Source organism: Anopheles coustani (assembly GCF_943734705.1).
Source record: "Anopheles coustani chromosome X unlocalized genomic scaffold, idAnoCousDA_361_x.2 X_unloc_86, whole genome shotgun sequence".
NCBI classification, from domain to species: Eukaryota; Metazoa; Arthropoda; class Insecta; order Diptera; family Culicidae; genus Anopheles; species Anopheles coustani.
The window spans coordinates 20,001-42,500 of record NW_026525199.1 but is presented as its reverse complement, the minus strand read 5'-3'; the positions used below and the strand labels follow the sequence as shown (position 1 = coordinate 42,500).

Below are 22,500 nucleotides of genomic sequence, written 5' to 3'. Positions count from 1 at the left end.
ATCCAACGGGCGCTGTTCTACGGGCCTATCACCCTCTATGGGTTCTGAGCCACATTCAAGTTGGACTTGAAAAGCGCTAAGATGACGGATAGTGAGACGCACCAGTACACGGAATCGGATAGACGGACAGGCCGCCACCCCTACGTGCTGAGCTTCTCCCGTTTCGCTCGCAGCTACTCAGGGAATCCCGGTTGGTTTCTTTTCCTCCCCTTATTAATATGCTTAAATTCAGGGGGTTGTCACACATGAACTGAGGCTTATGTACCTTGCGGTTGTTATCGTCACATCTGGCTTGCGACTACTTTGTTTCAATGTCCAATATGTACCGTTGGACTCGGTTAACGGGCTGTTAGCCCGCGTGTGGTTTAACTCACTGATACCTTCCTTTGCCCATACGCTAGTTTGTTTGTGTTCCTTTGGTCAACTTCCATACTTGAATCATTTGTGCTATTCGCTGCTGCTTCGACGCTACTTTGACATCTTCGCTTCTATTTAAATAAATAAATAAGCTGAAGCTAGACATCAGTAAACACCACCACAGACACCACAAGCACGCCTTCTCCTCGTACTTCCGCCTCACGCGGGAACACGGACGCTCTAAATACTTCGAATTCCAATGCCAGTATATTGTAAACCACGGGTTCTTTAATGCTAGCGGGTCGTCGCGACCCTAGTTAACATCATGGTGCACGTCTCGTGACGGTGTCACGGCGTAGTTAAATGTATGCGATACATTTCTCAAATATAAGCGCTCAGTCATCTGTACATCATGGTAGGTTCCCACGACGTGCAATATGCGTTCAACTTATCAATGTTCATGTGTCCTGCAGTTCACATTATGACGCGCAGTTAGCTGCGGTCTTCATCGATCCATGAGCCGAGTGATCCACTGCCGAGGGTGACTAACTTGCGTAAGCCGCCGCTGTGCGCGTATACCCGTTCCCCGTAGGGAGGAGCAAGCCGCCGCTTAGAGACGAAGCATAAAGTGTCCTCATTCCACATAGGGCAAGCTGGATGAATCCATTTTACTCAGGACGGCCGAAGCGGCGTGGACCAGGGAGAACTGAACCTTATACTTCACACCACAGTAAGTCTACGTGTCCTCTTCCACATAGGGCAAGCTAGAACTAACTATCTTACCCAGGACTGCCGGAGCAGCGTGGACCAGGGGAGGAACACACTTTTCATGGAAACGTAAGGCATCCATGACTGCCATAACGTAAGCCGCCGCTGTGCGCGTATACCCATTCCCCGTAGGGAGGAGCAAGCCGCCGCTTAGAGACGAAGCATAAAGTGTCCTCATTCCACATAGGGCAAGCTGGATGAATCCATTTTACCCAGGACGGCCGAAGCGGCGTGGACCAGGGGAGAACTGAACTTTATACTTCACACCACAGTAAGTCTACGTGTCCTCTTCCACATAGGGCAAGCTAGAACTAACTATCTTAACTAACTATCTTACCCAGGACTGCCGAAGCAGCGTGGACCAGGGGAGGAACACACTTTTCATAGAAACGTAAGGCATCCATGACTGCCATAGTGCGTAAGCCGCCGCTGTGCGCGTAAACCCGTTCCCCGTAGGGAGGAGTCAAGCCGCCGCTTAGAGACGAAGTATTAAGTGTCCTCTTCCACATAGGGCAAGCTAGAATGAACTATCTTACCCAGGACCGCCGAAGCAGCGTGGACCAGGGGAGAACTGATCTTTATACTTCACACCACAGTATTGAGTAATGTGCCCTCTTCCACATAGGGCAAGCTGGAATGTTCCATTTTACCCAGGACGGCCGAAGCGGCGTGGACCAGTGGAGGACTACACAATCATGAGGTTTGATATCGACTTGTGTGTTTCAATAGGGTACCGATGGTATGTTTTGAACCGATTTGATTTAGCCATTCTGAAGTCATCACTTGGTTGAAGCGCTGAACTAGGGAGGCATCGTTTACATATATATTGGGTTTCGCATGCTCTACTAGGTTAATGTCATAGGGTTGGCTATCGAGCATGCCCAAGTGATGACTTGATTGTGTGCTTGCTTGAATTCTTCACATTTCATACCATCGGTTAGTTGTCGAATCATTCCTCGATCATAACCTTCGTTCTTGGTTCATGTATGCTCTCTTCCACATAGGGCAAGCTAGAATTAACTATCTTACCCAGGACCGCCGAAGCAGCGTGGACCAGGGGAGAACTACACTTTGTCTTGTATGCCCTCTTCCACATAGGGCAAGCTAGAATTAACTATCTTACCCAGGACCGCCGAAGCAGCGTGGACCAGTGGAGGACTATACTTTGTTCATAACACCACAGTATTGAGTAATGTGCCCTCTTCCACATAGGGCAAGCTAGAATGAACTATCTTACCCAGGACCGCCGAAGCGGCGTGGACCAGTGGAGGACTACACAATTAAGAGGTTTGATATCGACTTGTGTGTTTCAATAGGGTACCGATGGTATGTTTTGAACCGATTTGATTTAGCCATTCTGAAGTCATCACTTGGTTGAAGCGCTGAACTAGGGAGGGGCATCGTTTACATATATATTGGTTTTCGCATGCTCTACTAGGTTAATGTCATAGGGTTGGCTATCGAGCATGCCCAAGTGATGACTTGATTGTGTGCTTGCTTGAATTCTTCACATTTCATACCATCGGTTAGTTGTCGAATCATTCCTCGATCATAACCTTCGTTCTTGGTTCATGTATGCTCTCTTCCACATAGGGCAAGCTAGAATTAACTATCTTACCCAGGACCGCCGAAGCAGCGTGGACCAGGGGAGAACTATACTTTGTCTTGTATGCCCTCTTCCACATAGGGCAAGCTAGAACTAACTATCTTACCCAGGACTGCAAAGCAGCGTGGACCAGTGGAGGACTATACTTTGTTCATTACACCACAGTATTAAGTATGGTGTCCTCTTCCACATAGGGCAAGCTAGAACTAACTATCTTACCCAGGACCGCCGAAGCAGTGTGGACCAGGGGAGGACTATACTTTATACTTCACACACTAGCCATACTGAAGTCATCACTTGGTTGAAGCGCTGAACTACGGCGGGGTAATCGTTTACAGGTTATAATCATATAGCTGCATGCTCATTAGTAGATAATGGAATATTGTATGGCAATATGAGCATGCCCAAGTGATGACTTTGTTTCAAGCTCAACAGGTAGGGTATTGAGTCCTCTTCCACATAGGGCAAGCTAGAATGAACTATCTTACCCAGGACCGCCGGAGCAGCGTGGACCAGTGGAGGACTCTATACTTTATACTTCACACCACAGTATTGAGTACGACTTGCATAAAGCCCCTAATGAGAACCACGAGGGCTCTCTCAATGTAGAACCACGAGGGCTCTAGTACCGATTCTCTCGGTACGGCTTGGTCCGTGTTCCTTTATGCATGTACTCGCAGAAAGTCTCAACCCGGAGGTCTTGACTTTGATTGTCATAGTTGGACTACGACGGGGCATCCGACCATTGCTGATCGAACACCCCTGATTCACCATCTTTCGGGTAGGCGGTACGCGTACCTCCGGACGCGGAAGTCTCAACCCGGAGGTCTTGACTTTGATTGTCATAGTTGGACTACGACGGGGCATCCGACCATTGCTGATCGAGCACCCCTGATTCATCATCTTTCGGGTAGGCGGTGCGCGCACCTCCGACGCGGAAGTCTCAACCCGGAGGTCTTGACTTTGTATTGTCATAGTTGGACTACGACGGGGTATCCGACTCATCGAATACCCCAGAAGCACACCATCTTTCGGGTAGGCGGTACGCGTACCTCCGGACGCGGAAGTCTCAACCCGGAGGTCTTGACTTTGATTGTCATAGTTGGACTAAGACGGGGTATCCGACTCATCGAATACCCCAGAAGCACACCATCTTTCGGGTAGGCGGTACGCGTACCTCCGGACGCGGAAAGTCTCAACCCGGAGGTCTTGACTTTGGTTGTCATAGTTGGACTATGACGGGGCATCCGACCATTGCTGATCGAACACCCCTGTTACACCATCTTTCGGATAGGCGGTGCGCGACACCACCGACGCGGAAAGTCTCAACCCGGAGGTCTTGACTTTGTATTGTTGGATAGTCCTCTTCCACTATAGGGCAAGCTGGAAATATTCCATTTTACCCAGGACTGCCGAGGCAGCGTGGACCAGGGGAGAACTTCACGGAATCTTCAGGCATCCATGATTGCCATAGTGCGTAAGCCGCCGCTGTGCGCGTCAACTCGTTCCCCGTGAGGAGGAGTCTAGCCGCCGCTAAAAGACGAAGCATTAAGTGTCCTCATTCCACTATAGGGCAAGCTAGAATTAACTATCTTACCCAGGACCGCCGAAGCAGCGTGGACCAGGCGAGGACTATACTTTATACTTCACACCACAGTATTGAGTACGACTTGCATAAAGCCCCTAATGAGAACCACGAGGGCTCTCTCAATGTAGAACCACGAGGGCTCTAGTACCGATTCTCTCGGTACGGCTTGGTCCGTGTTCCTTTATGCTTGTACTCGCGGAAAGTCTCAACCCGGAGGTCTTGACTTTGATTGTCATAGTTGGACTACGACGGGGCATCCGACCATTGCTGACCGAACACCCCTGATTCATCATCTTTCGGATAGGAGGTGCGCCCACCTCCGACGCGGAAGTCTCAACCCGGAGGTTCGGACTTAGAGTTTTTCCCATTTAAAAGTTTTTCTCTTAGCCATACTGAAGTCATCACTTGGTGAACGATTGAACTAGGGCGGGTTAATCGTTTATAGGTATCATGTGGTTTGCATGCTCTCTTAGGTTAAGGTCATGTGGTTGGCTATCGAGCATGCCCAAGTGATGACTTTGTTTCACGCTTGCTTGATTTCTTCATGATTCCCTGTTATATAGTGTAATCATTCGAGAACAGGGAATCTTTGGTTTTGCTCAACAGGTATTGGATGTCAACTTGGTATCTAGATCGCATTAAGTCTCAACCCTTAGGTTCGGACTTGTATAGTGACATCTTGTTACGGTCTTGAGTCTCAACCCGCAGGTTCGGACTACTTAGTGTTTGATCGAATATAATATGGCAACTTGTGCCTAAGTCTCAACCCGCAGGTTCGGACTTCTGTTTATTTGGCCAATGTATGTATAAGGCAACTTGTGCCTAAGTCTCAACCCGCAGGTTCGGACTTGTGTATTTGTTCGAAGTCATGTATAAGGCAACGTGTGCCTAAGTCTCAACCCGCAGGTTCGGACTTGTTAGTGTTTCGTCAACTTTCATATGGCAACTTGTGACTAAGTCTCAACCCGCAGGGTCGGACTTGTGTATTTGTTCGAAGTCATGTATAAGGCAACTTGTGCCTAAGTCTCAACCCGCAGGTTCGGACTTGTGTATTTGTTCGAAGTCATGTATAAGGCAACGTGTGCCTAAGTCTCAACCCGCAGGTTCGGACTTGTTAGTGTTTCGTCAACTTTCATATGGCAACTTGTGCCTGAGTCTCAACCCGCAGGTTCGGACTTCTATAGTGTTTCGTCAATTATCATATGGCAACTTGTGCCGAAGTCTCAACCCGCAGGTTCGGACTTCTGGAAGGATCACTTGGCCACTAATGATCCTTCCGCAGGTTCACCTACGGAAACCTTGTTACGACTTTTACTTCCTCTAAATCATCAAGTTCGGTCAACTTCGATAAAGCAGACGCGGTTCACGAGGATCCAGCGAACGATCATCTCCAAAGACCTCACTAAATAATCCATCGGTAGTAGCGACGGGCGGTGTGTACAAAGGGCAGGGACGTATTCAACGCTGGCTGATGACCAGCACTTACTAGAAGTTCCGAGTTCATATGGACCATTGCAATCCATAATCCCTACTAAGTGAGTATTTGAGTGATTTCCCGTTCCTCTCGGAATAGGAGACACGCTGCTACCCACATTGTAGCACGCGTGTAGCCCAGAACATCTAAGGGCATCACGGACCTGTTATCGCTCGATCTCATTTTGCTAAACACAAATTGTCCTGCTAAGCAGCGTACCGTAAGTGCACTTGCGCACACGAACAGCGAAGGTGTCAGGTCATACTCCACCGAAAGGTCCTAACCCGTTCCAATCGGCATCGACGCATTAACGCTGACTGCGTTCTAGTTAGCATATGTGAGTCACGTTCGTTATCGGAATTAACCAGACAAATCAATCCACGAACTAAGAACGGCCATGCACCACTACCCTTAAATTTGAGAAAGAGCTATTAATCTGTCTCACCTCCATAAGTTCGGACCTGGTAAGTTTTCCCGTGTTGAGTCAAATTGAACCGCAAGCTCCATTTCATTGTGGTGCCCTTCCGTCAATTCCTTTAAGTTTCAACTTTGCAACCATACTTCCCCCGGAACCTGACTTTGGTTTCCCGGAAGCTACTGAGAGCACCTGGTTGTAGCGTCTCCCAATTGCTAGTTGGCATCGTTTACGGTTAGAACTAGGGCGGTATCTAATCGCCTTCGATCCTCTAACTTTCGTTCTTGATTAAAGAAAGCATCCTTGACAAATGCCTTCGCTTTAGTTAGTCTTACGACGGTCTACGAATTTCACCTCTCGCGCCGTAATACTAGTGTCCCCAACTACTTCTGTTAATCATTACCTCCGGTCTGAGTACAAACCAATGAAAGATTAGACCAAGGTCGTATTCCATTATTCCATGCAAGATTATTCTAGGGCGTTTGGGCACCCTGCTTTAAGCACTCTAATTTGTTCAAGGTAAACGTGAGCGGTCGAGCTCTATGTTACACTTGCACCCGTTGAAGGGCACACCATGACACAGACTTGGTGCCCTACCACACCATTGAGTCGCAACCAGATTCCGACTTGGCCCACCGACCACGGGTTGACCGGGTCGGCGGAGCCGGACTGTGTTGGACAAGTATCAACTTCGAACGTTTTAACCGCAACAATTTTAATATACGCTAGTGGAGCTGGAATTACCGCGGCTGCTGGCACCAGACTTGCCCTCCACTTGATCCTCGTAGAAGGATTTATGCTCTACTCATTCCAATTATGAAACATCATTAAAGAGTTTCATATTGTTATTTCTCGTCACTACCTCCCCGTCCCGGGATTGGGTAATTTACGCGCCTGCTGCCTTCCTTGGATGTGGTAGCCATTTCTCAGGCTCCCTCTCCGGAATCGAACCCTGATTCCCCGTTACCCGTTGCAACCATGGTAGTCCTCTATACTACCATCCATAGTTGATAGGGCAGATATTTGCGAGATCTGTCGTCGGTGCGAGACCATACGATCAGCATCATTATCCAGACTTCAACTCAATGACACGGAGAACCCGCGATTGGTTTGACTAATAAGTGCACCAGTTCCCGCGAGGGTCCTGGCATGTTGCATGTATTAGCTCTAGATTTTCCACAGTTATCCAAGTAACTAGGTTGATGATCTCGTAAATTATAGCTGTTATACTGAGCCTTATGCGGTTTCACATTAAATCTGTTTGTACTTAGACATGCATGGCTTAACCTTTGAGACGAGCGTATATTACTGGTAGGATCAACCAGAATTCCGACTTTGCGTTCGAATGTTCATTGTCCCATTGCACCCGGAGGAGCAAACACCACGTTCTATATGTTGTCAAGTCCGGTAGCACACGGGAGGCGAGCCCCCGTGCGAACCTCATTGCCCTCGTATCACACACACCCGATGCACCGGACAGGCACTTGAGCGGCATTCGACTCCGCTAAGCGCTCGTGCGCCCGATTGTGCATGCGCTGACGGGGCCTTCATACCCCTACCACAGCGACCTTATGCCAAACTTCCATGAATACTTAGGTGAGCTGACAAGGGCCTTCATTTCCCTACCATCAACTAAAGGACACGCTAGGCGCGTCCGATCATTGCAACTGCGGGGCTTTCATACCCCAATCACCACAGTACGCAATTCACCAGAGTTTAATCACAACCCCCCCGGACATGGCACACTATTAACTTGCAACAAAACTTAGTGTGTGCCGGGCACATCGGTTCCACAAAATCATTCCCGATGTACCCCAATTGGGGTTGTGAACGCATCCATGGTCCTCTGACACACCCAACCAAGCGTGGATACTACATACCTCAAACACCCAGTACACTAACAGACAAATCAATATATGGTTGCTTTCCCCCAGACATTTGCCAATCACTTGGCACCCGGACGGGAACTCGCTCCTGATTGCGCCAATGCCACCCATTTGCCAAGAGCGAGTTCTGTATGTAGATTTCATTTGGAAAGACAACCGTGTACTGGATATTCTATCCGACGATTACAGATGACGAGTACGAGACTCGACTACACTCACGGATAATACATTTTGGGTCGAGATTGCTTTCGGGGTTTTCGATTGGTCTTGCGCTTGTAAACGTATAACTTTGACTTGTGGTAACTTCGGTATGTTAGTCGATCACGTGGATGTGAACTGGTTAGGGTGAGCAATATGTTCACTTGCACTCTGGGTAGGAATAGGTGAGCGCTATAGGTTAAGATCATTGTATGGTTCCATCGTGATGACTTTCGCTAGATAGTAGGATGTTTGGATAGTTATAACGTTTTTGGCCATTTGTTCATAGTGTTCAGTCCATTGAGGAATTCGATTGGTCTTTGCTTCACACACGTGGTCGATCACTTGGATGTGAACTAGGGTGAGAATAAGGTGTTCACTAGTGCTCTTAGGTTTTGGATCAGTACTGAGCACTTGATTGGTTTCGCATAATATGTATCCATAGTGATGACTCTTTCCAGCTTAAGATTTCGTTACGCGTTTCGAATCCTCCCCACGTTCGCTTTTACTTGGTTAGGTTTTCGAGTGTAGATTTGAAAGCAATCTCATGTATGTATCCCATCTGATATAAGCCACTGACAGTTCATGTCACCTCGTTCAACTCTCGCTGGGTCACAGAAGTATGTTACTGCGCCCATTATCCCTACTCGGATAGGTTCGGTTCGTTCGTTTTATACTACGGTGAGTAAACTCAATTTGTGCATCGCATAGCCATGGAAAGCAAGCTTTCGCGGGCCTCTTCGACTGTTTTGATACGAGCTGTGCCCGTGATGCTTGTCATCCCAGGATACTAGACCCCTTTGGACGACCGCATGACCATCAGAAAGTAAATTCCACGTTCGATTTGGGGTGTGAACCCCGAACATAAAGTCTTTGTGTAGAACCACGAGGGCTCTATAGTACCGATTCTCTCGGTACGCTTGGTCCGTGTTCCTTTATGTTCGTACTCTTGTGAATAAGATTCACGTTCGTTTTGGGATATTTGCTACTGTCACCGTTTGAGTACTATGGGGCTTGAACCCCTAACATAAAGTCTTTGTGTAGAACCACGAGGGTTCTATAGTACCGATTCTCTCGGTACGCTTGGTCCGTGTTCCTTTATGTTCGTACTCTTGTGTGTATAATATTCATGTTCGGTTTGGGATATTTGCTACTTTCACCAGGGTCCCGTTCTTCATACAAGTCTGCCTTGCTAATGTGGTAACTTTATAGTGTAGTTCTGACATCCCAATTTTGGGACTTAGCCGATTTTTCGTATATTTCCATATGACCCATAGGGTCCCTTTCTTCATACAAGCTTGCCTAGGGCGATCGGTCAAAACTTGTCTTACTATTCGATTGGTCTTCGCAGTTTCACCCTAGGCAATTCGCCTAGGTCTGTCTTCTTGAGGAGGCCAAAACCCGAAATAAGGAGGTCTGGCCGACCCTGAAACCTCCCCTGTCTTAACTACACTAACCCGATTTTTCAGGGTCCTCACCGTCATACAACTTTCCCTAGGTCACTTATACTCTTGACTTAGGCCATCTGACTTGGTCCGTGTTTCTTCCTAGGGTTCACCTAGGTACTTTGCCTTGCTTGATGTGGTAACTTTTTAGTGTAGTTCTGACATCCCAATTTTGGGACTTAGCCGATTTTTCATGAATTTCCATATGACCCTAAGGGTCCCTTTCTTCATACAAGCTTGCCTAGGGCGATCGGTCAAAACTTGTCTTACTATTCGATTGGTCTTCGCAGTTTCACCCTAGGCAATTCGCCTAGGTCTGTCTTCTTGAGGAGGCCAAAACCCGAAATAAGGAGGTCCAGCCGACCCTGAAACCTCCCCTGTCTTAACTACACTAACCCGATTTTTCAGGGTCCTCAGCGCCATACAACTTTGCCTAGGTCACTTATACTCTTGACTTAGGCCATCTGACTTGGTCCGTGTTTCTTCCTAGGGTTCACCTAGGTACTTTGCCTTGCTTGATGTGGTAACTTTATAGTGTAGTTCTGACATCCCAATTTTGGGACTTAGCCGATTTTTCATGAATTTCCATATGACCCTAAGGGTCCCTTTCTTCATACAAGCTTGCCTAGGGCGATCGGTCAAAACTTGTCTTACTATTCGATTGGTCTTCGCACTTTCACCCTAGGCAGTTTGCCTAGGTCTGTCTTCTTGAGGAGGCCAAAACCCGAAATAAGGAGGTTCAGCCGACCCAGAAACCTCCCCTGTCTGAACTACACTAACCCGATTTTTCAGGGTCCTCAGCGCCATACAACTTTGCCTAGGTCACTTGTACTCTTGACTTAGGCCATCTGACTTGGTCCGTGTTTCTTCCTAGGGTTCACCTAGGTACTTTGCCTTGCTTGATGTGGTAACTTTTTAGTGTAGTTCAGACATCTAAATTTTGGGACTTAGCCGATTTTTCATGTATTTCCATATGACCCATAGGGTCCCTTTCTTCATACAAGCTTGCCTAGGGCGATCGGTCAAAACTTGTCTTACTATTCGATTGGTCTTCGCACTTTCACCCTAGGCAGTTTGCCTAGGTCTGTCTTCTTGAGGAGGCCAAAACCCGAAATAAGGAGGTTCAGCCGACCTAGAAACCTCCCCTGTCAGAACTACACTAACCAGATTTTTCAGGGTCCTCACCGTCATACAACTTTGCCTAGGTCACTTGTACTCTTGACTTAGGCCATCTGACTTGGTCCGTGTTTCTTCTTAGGGTTCACCTAGGTACTTTGCCTTGCTTGATGTGGTAACTTTTTAGTGTAGTTCAGACATCCCAATTTTGGGACTTAGCCGATTTTTCGTATATTTCCATATGACCCATAGGGTCCCTTTCTTCATACAAGCTTGCCTAGGGCGATCGGTCAAAACTTGTCTTACTATTCGATTGGTCTTCGCACTTTCACCCTAGGCAGTTTGCCTAGGTGTAGCTTCTTGAGGAGGTCAAAACCCAAAATAAGGAGGTTCAGCCGACCCAAAAACCTCCCCTGTCTGAACTACACTAACCCGATTTTTCAGGGTCCTCAGCGCCATACAACTTTGCCTAGGTCACTTGTACTCTTGACTTAGGCCATCTGACTTGGTCCGTGTTTCTTCTTAGGGTTCACCTAGGTACTTTGCCTTGCTTGATGTGGTAACTTTTTAGTGTAGTTCAGACATCCCAATTTTGGGACTTAGCCGATTTTTCATGTATTTCCATATGACCCATAGGGTCCCTTTCTTCATACAAGCTTGCCTAGGGCGATCGGTCAAAACTTGTCTTACTATTCGATTGGTCTTCGCACTTTCACCCTAGGCAGTTTGCCTAGGTGTAGCTTCTTGAGGAGGTCAAAACCCAAAATAAGGAGGTTCAGCCGACCCAAAAACCTCCCCTGTCTAAACTACACTAACCAGATTTTTCAGGGTCCTCACCGTCATACAACTTTGCCTAGGTCACTTGCACTCTTGACTTAGGCCATCTGACTTGGTCCGTGTTTCTTCCTAGGGTTCACCTAGGTACTTTGCCTTGCTTGATGTGGTAACTTTTTAGTGTAGTTCAGACATCCCAATTTTGGGACTTAGCCGATTTTTCATGTATTTCCATATGACCCATAGGGTCCCTTTCTTCATACAAGCTTGCCTAGGGCGATCGGTCAAAACTTGTCTTACTATTCGATTGGTCTTCGCACTTTCACCCTAGGCAGTTTGCCTAGGTGTAGCTTCTTGAGGAGGTCAAAACCCAAAATAAGGAGGTTCAGCCGACCCAAAAACCCCCCCTGTCTAAACTACACTAACCAGATTTTTCAGGGTCCTCACCGTCATACAACTTTGCCTAGGTCACTTGTTCTCTTGACTTAGGCCATCTGACTTGGTCCGTGTTTCTTCCTAGGGTTCACCTAGGTACTTTGCCTTGCTTGGTGTGGTAACTTTTTAGTGTAGTTCTGACATCCTCATTTTGGGACTTAGCCGATTTTTCGTAAAATGCCATATGACCCATATGGGTCCTTTCCTTCATATAAGTTTGCCTTGCTTGGTGTGGTAACATTTGAGTGTAGTTCTGACATCATCATTTTGGGACTTAGCCGATTTTTCGTAAAATACCATATGACCCATCAGGGTCCTTTGCTTCATATAAGTTTGCCTTGCTTGGTGTGGTAACATTTGAGTGTAGTTCTGACATCCCCATTTTGGGACTTAGCCGATTTTTCGTAAAATACCATATGACCCATCAGGGTCCTTGCCTTCATATAAGTTTGCCTTGCTTGGTGTGGTAACATTTGAGTGTAGTTCTGACATCATCATTTTGGGACTTAGCCGATTTTTCGTAAAATACCATATGACCCATCAGGGTCCTTTGCTTCATATAAGTTTGCCTTGCTTGGTGTGGTAACATTTGAGTGTAGTTCTGACATCCTCATTTTGGGACTTAGCCGATTTTTCGTAAAATGCCATATGACCCATATGGGTCCTTTCCTTCATATAAGTTTGCCTTGCTTGGTGTGGTAACATTTGAGTGTAGTTCTGACATCATCATTTTGGGACTTAGCCGATTTTTCGTAAAATACCATATGACCCATCAGGGTCCTTTGCTTCATATAAGTTTGCCTTGCTTGGTGTGGTAACATTTGAGTGTAGTTCTGACATCCCCATTTTGGGACTTAGCCGATTTTTCGTAAAATACCATATGACCCATCAGGGTCCTTGCCTTCATATAAGTTTGCCTTGCTTGGTGTGGTAACATTTGAGTGTAGTTCTGACATCCCCATTTTGGGACTTAGCCGATTTTTCGTAAAATACCATATGACCCATCAGGGTCCTTGCCTTCATATAAGTTTGCCTTGCTTGGTGTGGTAACCTTTTAGTGTAGTTCTGACATCATCATTTTGGGACTTAGCCGATTTTTCGTAAAATACCATATGACCCATCAGGTTCCTTGCCTTCATATAAGTTTGCCTTGCTTGGTGTGGTAACATTTTAGTGTAGTTCTGACATCCCCATTTTGGGACTTAGCCGATTTTTCGTAAAATACCATATGACCCATCAGGGTCCTTTGCTTCATATAAGTTTGCCTTGCTTGGTGTGGTAACATTTGAGTGTAGTTCTGACATCCCCATTTTGGGACTTAGCCGATTTTTCGTAAAATACCATATGACCCATCAGGGTCCTTTCCTTCATATAAGTTTGCCTTGCTTGGTGTGGTAACACATGAGTGTAGTTCTGACATCCCCATTTTGGGACTTAGCCGATTTTTCGTAAAATACCATATGACCCATCAGGGTCCTTTCCTTCATATAAGTTTGCCTTGCTTGGTGTGGTAACCTTTGAGTGTAGTTCTGACATCCCCATTTTGGGACTTAGCCGATTTTTCGATCCATCCTATATGACCCATCAGGGTCCTTTTTCTTCATATAAGTTTTCCAAGACTTAGTGCTTTTTACCTTTGGACACCAATATCACCCTTACGGGTTTCTTTGATCTTCTCACTTTGTATTGACCAAATGTAGGTCTTGCCATGCCAAACATATAATTGTTCTACACCAAGTCTCTATCTCGTACCGCCAGCTCGGTACATTCGATCAACCTGCCCTTAAGGCACCCGGGACTTAGCCAATTTTTCACATTTTTCATGATTTTGAGGCAACTTTTCTCGACTTTGTCACCTTATATCACCAAGATCCTTTCCCTTTAGCGCTTCACTCTGTTCGTATGATATTTAGCGCTGACTATCACCTTTCTATCGCTGAGCTCAACTTCTTATTCGGTGCCATAGAGCCAGAGATATTTGGTGTATGCTGTTATAAGGGAAGTTTGTCACTTTTTCAAAGGCCCACTTTGGGACGCCCATATCTCACCTTCACGTATCTTCGATCTTCTTGTCGTCTATGGACGAAACTTAGGTCTTGTATTGGCCAACTTATAAATGTTCTACGGCCAAGCCGTATCTCTTACCGCCAGCCCGGTATTCATGGACTTAGTCGGATTTTCGCCTCTCGTGGTAACAATTTCTGACTTTGACTCACAATAACACCCGAACGGTCACATGCTAGCGCTTTGCTTGGTAGAAATTATAGTTAGCGCTACCTTTTCTCTTTCCATCGATACCTTGTTCGTTCCATTCCATGCCATACAGCCGAAGTTATGATGTTTCCCGTTTTCCATATCATGTGGAGCTTATGCTCTGGGAAAACCATCTAACACCTGTACCACCCTTTTGGGTACCACCGATCTCGTCACTATGTTCGGGCCAAATATAGGTTATAACATGCCCAACTTATAATTGTTCTACACCAAGTCTCTATCTCTTACCGCCTGCTCGGTATTTTACTCGTAAGTCCAAATTTCACAACTTGTACTTTTTGGCCCAATGTACTCGAGTTTCAATTTTGGTAACATTTTTCGACTTTGACGCTTAATAACTTCCAAATCATGCTAGTTAGCGCTTTGCTTTCTTCAAGTCGTATCTAGCGCTGGGTGTTACCTTTCCAAAACATATCCTAGCTTAACAATCCATGCCATACAGCCGGAGCTATACGGTGCACAAGTCAAATCCATTTTAGCCATGTTTCATTTTTGCCAATTTTTGACCACTCGTATCACCCTTCCAGAGTGGTCCGATCTTCTCGCTTTCTATGGCCGACTTTTAGGTCTCGTAGAGGCAAACTTATAAGTATTCTACGTCAACCCGCTATCTCTTACCGCCTGCTCGGTATTCTTGGTCTTGTGTGATTTTTGGCCATTTTGGTATTATTTTTCCACTTTGTCGCTTAATAACTCAGTTTTGCTCAACACTTAGCGCTTCGGTTGTTTGGGATTATAGTTAGCGCTCGGTTCGACCTTTCCAACACTGATCTTAGCTTGTCGATCCGTTCCATACAGCCTGAGTTATTCGCGATACCGTGTTTCAACCCATTTCTCAAGTCTCGTTTTGGTCCAACATTGAACCAGCCATATCACCCTCTTGGGTACCTCCGATCTTCTCGCTCTATATTGGCCAAAGTTAGGTCTTGTGGTAACGTACTTATGATTGTTCTACGCCGTGTTCGTAGCTCTTATCGTTCGCCCGCTATTTTCGATCATAAGGTGAATTTTCGCCTCTAAACCACCATTTTTTACCTTTGCCCTCTAATATGACCGACTTGCTCAACACCTAGCGCTTCGCTTGGTAGGACACATAGCTAGCGCTCGTCAAGACCTTTCCAACGCATATCCAAGCTTTCCGATCCGAGCCATACAGCCTGAGCTATAGGCGATACCGTTTTTCCCATTTTCTTGGTCACACGCACTTTAGGGTACCCCTTTTTGCCTTTGACCCTTAATACCTCCTCCGGGTCACTAGTAGGCGCTCAGCTTGGTAGGAAACATAGCTAGAGCAGGCCTTCACCTTTCCAAAACTGCCGAAAGTGTACCGATCCGACATCTAGAACCAAAGTTATGGTCATTCCCATCATGCTCTACTTTCATGGTCAACCTCCACCAAGCACACCTAGGTTGGACCAACTTTCACCAACTCATCTCGAACCCCAAATTTGCTTCGACCTACTAGGTTTCCCTAGTAAAGTGGTCAAAACATCCATTACAACACGACTGGTCTTTCTGGTGGTCGACCTAGGCGACTTTGTTCGACGACCACCACCCCATGGAACTAAAAGACGTCCCTTGATACGGACCACCGATACATTTTCCGGCCTGTCTAAACTACACTCATCGAAATTTTTTTGGGTCCCCACCGTCATACAAGTTTGCCTAGGTCAAGTTTTTCTTCCGGATCGGCCGCGGACCTCACTTTTCATTATCTAGGGAGGCCATAGGGCCCCAAAAGGGGTTTTTTAAAATTTTCGACACTTTCGACTTTGGTCGGATTTTTTCCGATTTTGGTCCGACCTAGGGACTTGGTGGTCCAAGGAGCCTCGGGACCAAACTTTTTTCTCAGGGGTCCCTACCTCCATACAACTTTGCCTAGGTAAATTTTTTGTTCCAAATCGACCGCGGATTTCACTTTTCAATATCTGGGGCTCGTGTAGAGTCCGAATATGAGGTTTTCTCATTTTTCGACATTTTCGACTTTTTTCGACTTTTTTCGGGTTTTTCGACCTAGGGGTCCGCCGAACAAATTTTGGGTCAAAAATTTTTATTGAACTAGTCGAAAGTACGCAAAAAGATAAGACTTTTTGCCGAAGACACCATGCCCCGGAACCGACTCCTTCCCCTTCAAAATTGGGGACAAACGTGATTTTTGAAACTTTTCCTTAGGGAGCCCAAGACTTAGAAAATTTTCAAATTCTCGATTTTTCGATTGCGAGCTAGCGCTTTGCGGTCTTCGGCAATGTTGTAGATCTCGACGAGATAAGACTTTTTGGTCAAGAGACATTTTGCCCTCCGACCCCTCCTTCCCCCCGCAAATCGCCCCCAAAAGTGCAATTTTTGCATTTTCACCTCTTTGCACGCACTGTTCGGCCCAAATGGCCACTTTCTATGGGTCTGAGCGCTTTGCGGTCTTCGGCAAACTTTTAGAGCGTACCCAGTTCTAATTATAATTGTTCTACACCACCTTCGTACCTCTTCATCCCTGGCCACTATTCGCGTACCAAGGTAATTTTTGTTCATTTTGTCAACATTTTTCATCTTTGACTGCTTATATCGGCCTTGCCATGAACCGATAGCGCTTCGCTGTGTTCTAACGTAAGTTAGTACTACTCAATACCTTTCCAAATCATGTCTTAGATTGTCATTTGCTTGCATACAGCCGGAGCTATGAGCGATACCGTAAAAAGTACCGAAACTTGGAAAAATCCTTGGATCGCCCATATCCCCCCTTTGGGGGCCAGATATCGAAAAAAGTTCTGATTCAAAAAGTTGCGCCTTAACGTGTTCTAGTTATGCCTAGAACATTTCACTTCGCTAGCTGGCCTGCAACTTAGCCGTAATTGGGATTTTAGGGTGTTCTTGGAGGGCCCATTTCCTGCGACTTGGTATCTTTTGGGCCCTATGTTTCTCTAATATCTCCACAAGTTTTCCAGATAGCTTTCTCATACTTTAAGAGTGCCTAGAGCACCTCAAGACCTTTCCAACGCTATGCCGTTCGCCTCGCTCGGACATCTACAGCCGAAGTTATTCGAGGTACACGGTACCTTACCCTGTTTTCTCAGTACTTGGTCGAAAATTTCGATCAGCCATATGACCGACTTGGACAACCCTGAGCGGGTTGGCCCCATATAACTAAACTTTCGTCTCGTGGAGGCAAACTTATAAATATTCTACGTCAACTCGCTATCTCGTACCGCCTTGACGGTATACTTGGTCCAAGGGCCATTTCCAGCGACTTTGTCGCCATTTCGCTCTAAGTTTCGCTAATACCTTCGTCCGTGGACATGGTGATTTTTTGTTCGTATTTTTCCTTGATAGTCCCACTCAAGACTATTCCATACCAGAGCCGAGCGTCCCGCTAATTGCCATACAGCCTGAGCTGTAATTCATGAAAGGTACCTCTACCAGTTTTTGTCATACTTGGGTACAAACTTTGGATCGACCATATCTCCACTTTGGAGGCCAGCCAGCACCTTGGTTCCATATACTTTTTTGTTGGTCATACCATGTACCAAATATAATTGTTCTACGCCAACTTGCTATCTCTTCTCCAACTTGCCGTTATTCTTGGTCCAAGTCTCATTTCATTCGTTTTTGGACCCATTTTGCTATATGTTTCACTAATAGCTTCGGCCATGGACAAGCTGATTTTCTGTTTGTATTTTTCCTTGATAGTTCCACTCAAGACCATTCCAAAACACACCGCAACTTGTCGCTCGGTGGCAAACTGACCGAGTTATAATTCATGAAAGGTACCTCAATTTGGTACACCACGTGGTCGGCCCAAACCATAAACCGACCAAACGACCGACTTGGAGCACCCTGACCGGGTTGGCCCCATATAATGAAAGTTGCGTCTCTACACGCCCAACTTATGATTATTCTACGCCAAGTCGCTATCTCTTACCGGTAAGCCGGTATTCACCTTCCAAGGGGGATTTTGGTCAAGTGCCATTTCCTGCGACTTGGTCCCCGAATACGACCATCATCACCTAATATCTCCGTGGTCTTTCAACTCAGCCTCATGAAACTTTCAGGGTAGATAGGTCTCCCCGAGACCTTTCCAACGGTGAGCCGTTTGCCTCGCTCGGCCATCTACAGCCGAAGTTATTCATGGTACTTGGTACCTTACCCTGTTTTTTCCATACTTGTTCGTACTTGGGTACAAACTTTGGATCGCCCATATCTCCACTTTGGAGGCCAGCCAGCACCTTGGCCCCATATACTTTTTTGTTGGTCATGCCATGCACCAAATATAATTGTTCTACGCCAACTTGCTATCTCTTCTCCAACTTGCCGTTATTCTTGGTCCAATTCCCATTTCATTCGTTTTTGGACCCATTTTGCTATATGTTTCACTAATAGCTTCGGCCATGGACAAGCTGATTTTCGATTGGTATTTTTCCTTGATAGTCCCACTCAAGACCATTCCAAAACACACCGCAGCTTGTCGCTCGGTGGCAAACTGACCGAGTTATAATTCATGAAAGGTACCTCAACTTGGTACACCACGTGGTCGGCCCAAACCATAAACCGACCAAACGACCGACTTGGAGCACCCTGACCGGGTTGGCCCCATATAATAAAAGTTGCGTCTCTACACGCCCAACTTATGAATATTCTACGCCAAGTCGCTATCTCTTACCGGTAAGCCGGTATTCACCTTCCAAGGGTGATTTTGGTCAAGTGCCATTTCCTGCGACTTGGTCCCCGAATTGGACCATCATCACCTAATATCTCCGTGGTATTTCAACTCAGCCTCATGAAACTTTCAGGGTAGATAGGTCTCCCCAAGACCTTTCCAACGGTGAGCCGTTTGCCTCGCTTGGCCATCTACAGCCGAAGTTATTAATGGTACTTGGTACCTTACCCTGTTTTTTCCATACTTGTTCGTACTTGGGTACAAACTATGGATCGCCCATATCTCCACTTTGGAGGCCAGCCAGCACCTTGGCCCCATATACTTTTTTGTTGGTGATACCATGCACCAAATATAATTGTTCTACGCAAGCTTGCTATCTCTTCTCCAACTTGCGGTTATTTTTGACTCAAGTCCCATTTCATTCGTTTTCGGACCCATTTTGCCATATGTTTCACTAATAGCTTCGCCCATAGACAAGCTGATTTTCTGTTCATATTTTTCCTAGATAGTCCCACTCAAGACCATTCCAAATCACGCCGTAACTTGTCGCTCGGTGGCAAACTGACCGAGTTATAATTCATGAAAGATACCACAACTTGGTACACCACGTGGTCGGTCCAAACCATCAACCAACCATATGACCGACTTCGAGTCGAGCTAGCGGCTTGGCCTCATATAATCAAATGCGTGTCTTGGTAAGGGCTACTGACGGTCAGAACAATGTAGCTCGCTAGCTCGTGTCCAAACTTGTGTTTTGGTCGAATATTGTGTGTTCGAGTACCACTTCGGGTAACACGGACTTTGGTGCAACTTCACCACTTGTGCACTTAATAACTTCTCGGTCGTTCAAGTCTTTGCCATAATATTCTCAGGGTAGTTAGGTCTCCTCGAGACCTTTCCAACGCTATGTCGTTTGTCTTGCTAGGCCATCCACAGCCCGAGTTATTCGAGGTACACCGTACCTTACCCTGTTTTTTCCTCAATTGGGTACAAACCTTGGAACACCCATATCGCCCCTTTAGAGACTAGCTGGCACGTTGGCCTCATATAATGATAAGTGCACCTCAACTAGGGCTACTGACGGTCAGAACATTTCAACTTGCTAGCTCGGGCCCACACTTGTGTTTTTCTCGAATATATGGTTCAAGTGTGCCACTTTGGGCACTTTTGGACATTTTGTCCCCACACAACTTTCTTGCCTTGGTAGATAGGGTCTTGTGTTCTCGGGCAAAAAGATGCACCAAGATATGGTCTAACTTTCGTTCTTATACCGCAAAGCGCTATCTCCAACACCCGAGGAGATAGAAAGTGATTATGTTCGGTATATCGGTCTTCCATGGCCTACTATGGTAAGCCCCTGCAGGTATGCAACCGAAGGTGCTTGGTACATGTATTTGGTGCAATATCCGTGCAAAGTAGGTGTTTCCTTGATCGGGCTATAACTTTCTTGGTTGATGTTGGATTGCTTTACGGTCTTCGGGCGATAGTTAGGGAACATGTTGGCCAACATTTTCTTATTCCTCAGCCTGGCCGTACCTCTTTCCGTCTAGGCGGTATTCATGCTCTAAGTTGGAACTTGTGTTCCTTCGGGCAACTTTTCTGACTTTGACGCTTAATAACTTCCGTTCATATGCAGTCTAAGCTCTGCAACTCTCAGGAAAGTTAGTACTACTCATTTCCTTTCCATATCAGTCTTTGGCTTGTCGATCCGATGTCTACAGCCTTACTTATTCACGTTCCCTGTAAAGGTAGGTTTTTGCCCATTTTCCAGTTCATGTGGTAACATTCCCGGACTTTGCCGGCTTTCTCTTCATGTGGTAACTTGCTTGCTCATGTGGTAACTTGATAGTGTATTTCCGACAGACCCAATCTGGGACTTAGCCAATTTTTCTCTTCATATCATATGGATCCATCACTAGGCCATCTTGCTTGCTTGCGTGGTAACTTGAAAGTGTATGTCTGACAGACCCAATCTGGGACTTAGCCGATTTTTCTCTTCATATCATATGGATCCATCACTAGGCCATCTTGCTTGCTTGTGTGGTAACTTGAAAGTGTAATTCTGACAGACCCAATCTGGGACTTAGCCGATTTTTCTCTTCATATTATATGGATCCTGAACTTAGCCGATTTTTCTCTTCATATCATATGGATCCATCCCTAGGCCATCTTGCTTGCTTGTGTGGTAACTTGGAAGTGTATTTCTGACAGACCCAATCTGGGACTTAGCCGATTTTTCTCTTCATATTATATGGATCCATCACTAGGCCATCTTGCTTGCTTGTGTGGTAACTTGATAGTGTATTTCTGACAGACCCAATCTCGGACTTAGCCGATTTTTCTCTTCATATCATATGGATCCCTCACTAGGCCATCTTGCTTGCTTGTGTGGTAACTTGAAAGTGTATGTCTGACAGACCCAATCTGGGACTTAGCCGATTTTTCTCTTCATATTATATGGATCCATCACTAGGCCATCTTGCTTGCTTGTGTGGTAACTTGATAGTGTATTTCTGACAGACCCAATCTCGAACTTAGCCGATTTTTCTCTTCATATCATATGGATCCCTCACTAGGCCATCTTGCTTGCTTGTGTGGTAACTTGGAAGTGTATTTCTGACAGACCCAATCTGGGACTTAGCCGATTTTTCTCTTCATATCATATGGATCCCTCACTAGGCCATCTTGCTTGCTTGTGTGGTAACTTGGAAGTGTATTTCTGACAGACCCAATCTGGGACTTAGCCGAATTTTCCTTTCATATCATATGGATCCCTCACTAGGCCATCTTGCTTGCTTGTGTGGTAACTTGGAAGTGTATTTCTGACAGACCCAATCTGGGACTTAGCCGATTTTTCTCTTCATATCATATGGATCCATCACTAGGCCATCTTGCTTGCTTGTGTGGTAACTTGATAGTGTATGTCTGACAGACCCAATCTGGGACTTAGCCGATTTTTCTCTTCATATCATATGGATCCTGGACTTAGCCGATTATAAGGTTATTATATATGGATCCTGGACTTAGCCGATTTTTCTCTTCATATAATATGGATCCTGGACTTAGCCGATTATTAGGTTATTATATATGGATCCTGGACTTAGCCGATTTTTCTCTTCATATAATATGGATCCGGGACTTAGCCGATTTTTCTCTTCATATAATATGGATCCGGGACTTAGCCAATTTTTCTCTTCATGTGGTAACGTATGCCAATCGCTCACAAGTAATGGGATAAGGGTACTTGTGTTCTTCCATCTTCTAAGTCCCGCACGGGGACATCGTGATCGCCCCAAGTCCGGAATAGCGCCAAGTCAAGCCCCACGGTGGCCGTGCAGGACCTGTTAGCGGCGGCCCCACTGACAGCACTAATCCGGACTTAGAAATTATATCTTTCTAATCGAACACCACACACGCAACACCACCATACCACCATCTCCTTGCAAGTACCTAAGTACCCGCAACTCCATGGTGAAGGCAATGTCACTCCATCACCAACCTCTTTGCATTGCAAGC

The 22,500-nt window shown here is 46.0% G+C and overlaps 2 non-coding genes across 2 annotated transcripts in view; both read right to left on the bottom strand.

The window, feature by feature from the left end:
• LOC131271033 (large subunit ribosomal RNA) overlaps positions 1 to 259 on the bottom strand; it is a 4,085-nt gene extending 3,826 nt beyond the window's left edge. The window contains exon 1 of the ribosomal RNA XR_009180018.1: positions 1 to 259. This exon is cut by the window's left edge and continues 3,826 nt beyond it. This is a non-coding gene — a ribosomal RNA (large subunit ribosomal RNA).
• A 487-nt stretch (positions 260 to 746) lies between these two features.
• On the bottom strand, positions 747 to 901 carry LOC131271035 (5.8S ribosomal RNA). The gene has a single exon (XR_009180019.1). It is a non-coding gene; the product is annotated as a 5.8S ribosomal RNA (ribosomal RNA).
• Between the last annotated feature and the right edge of the window lie 21,599 nt (positions 902 to 22,500).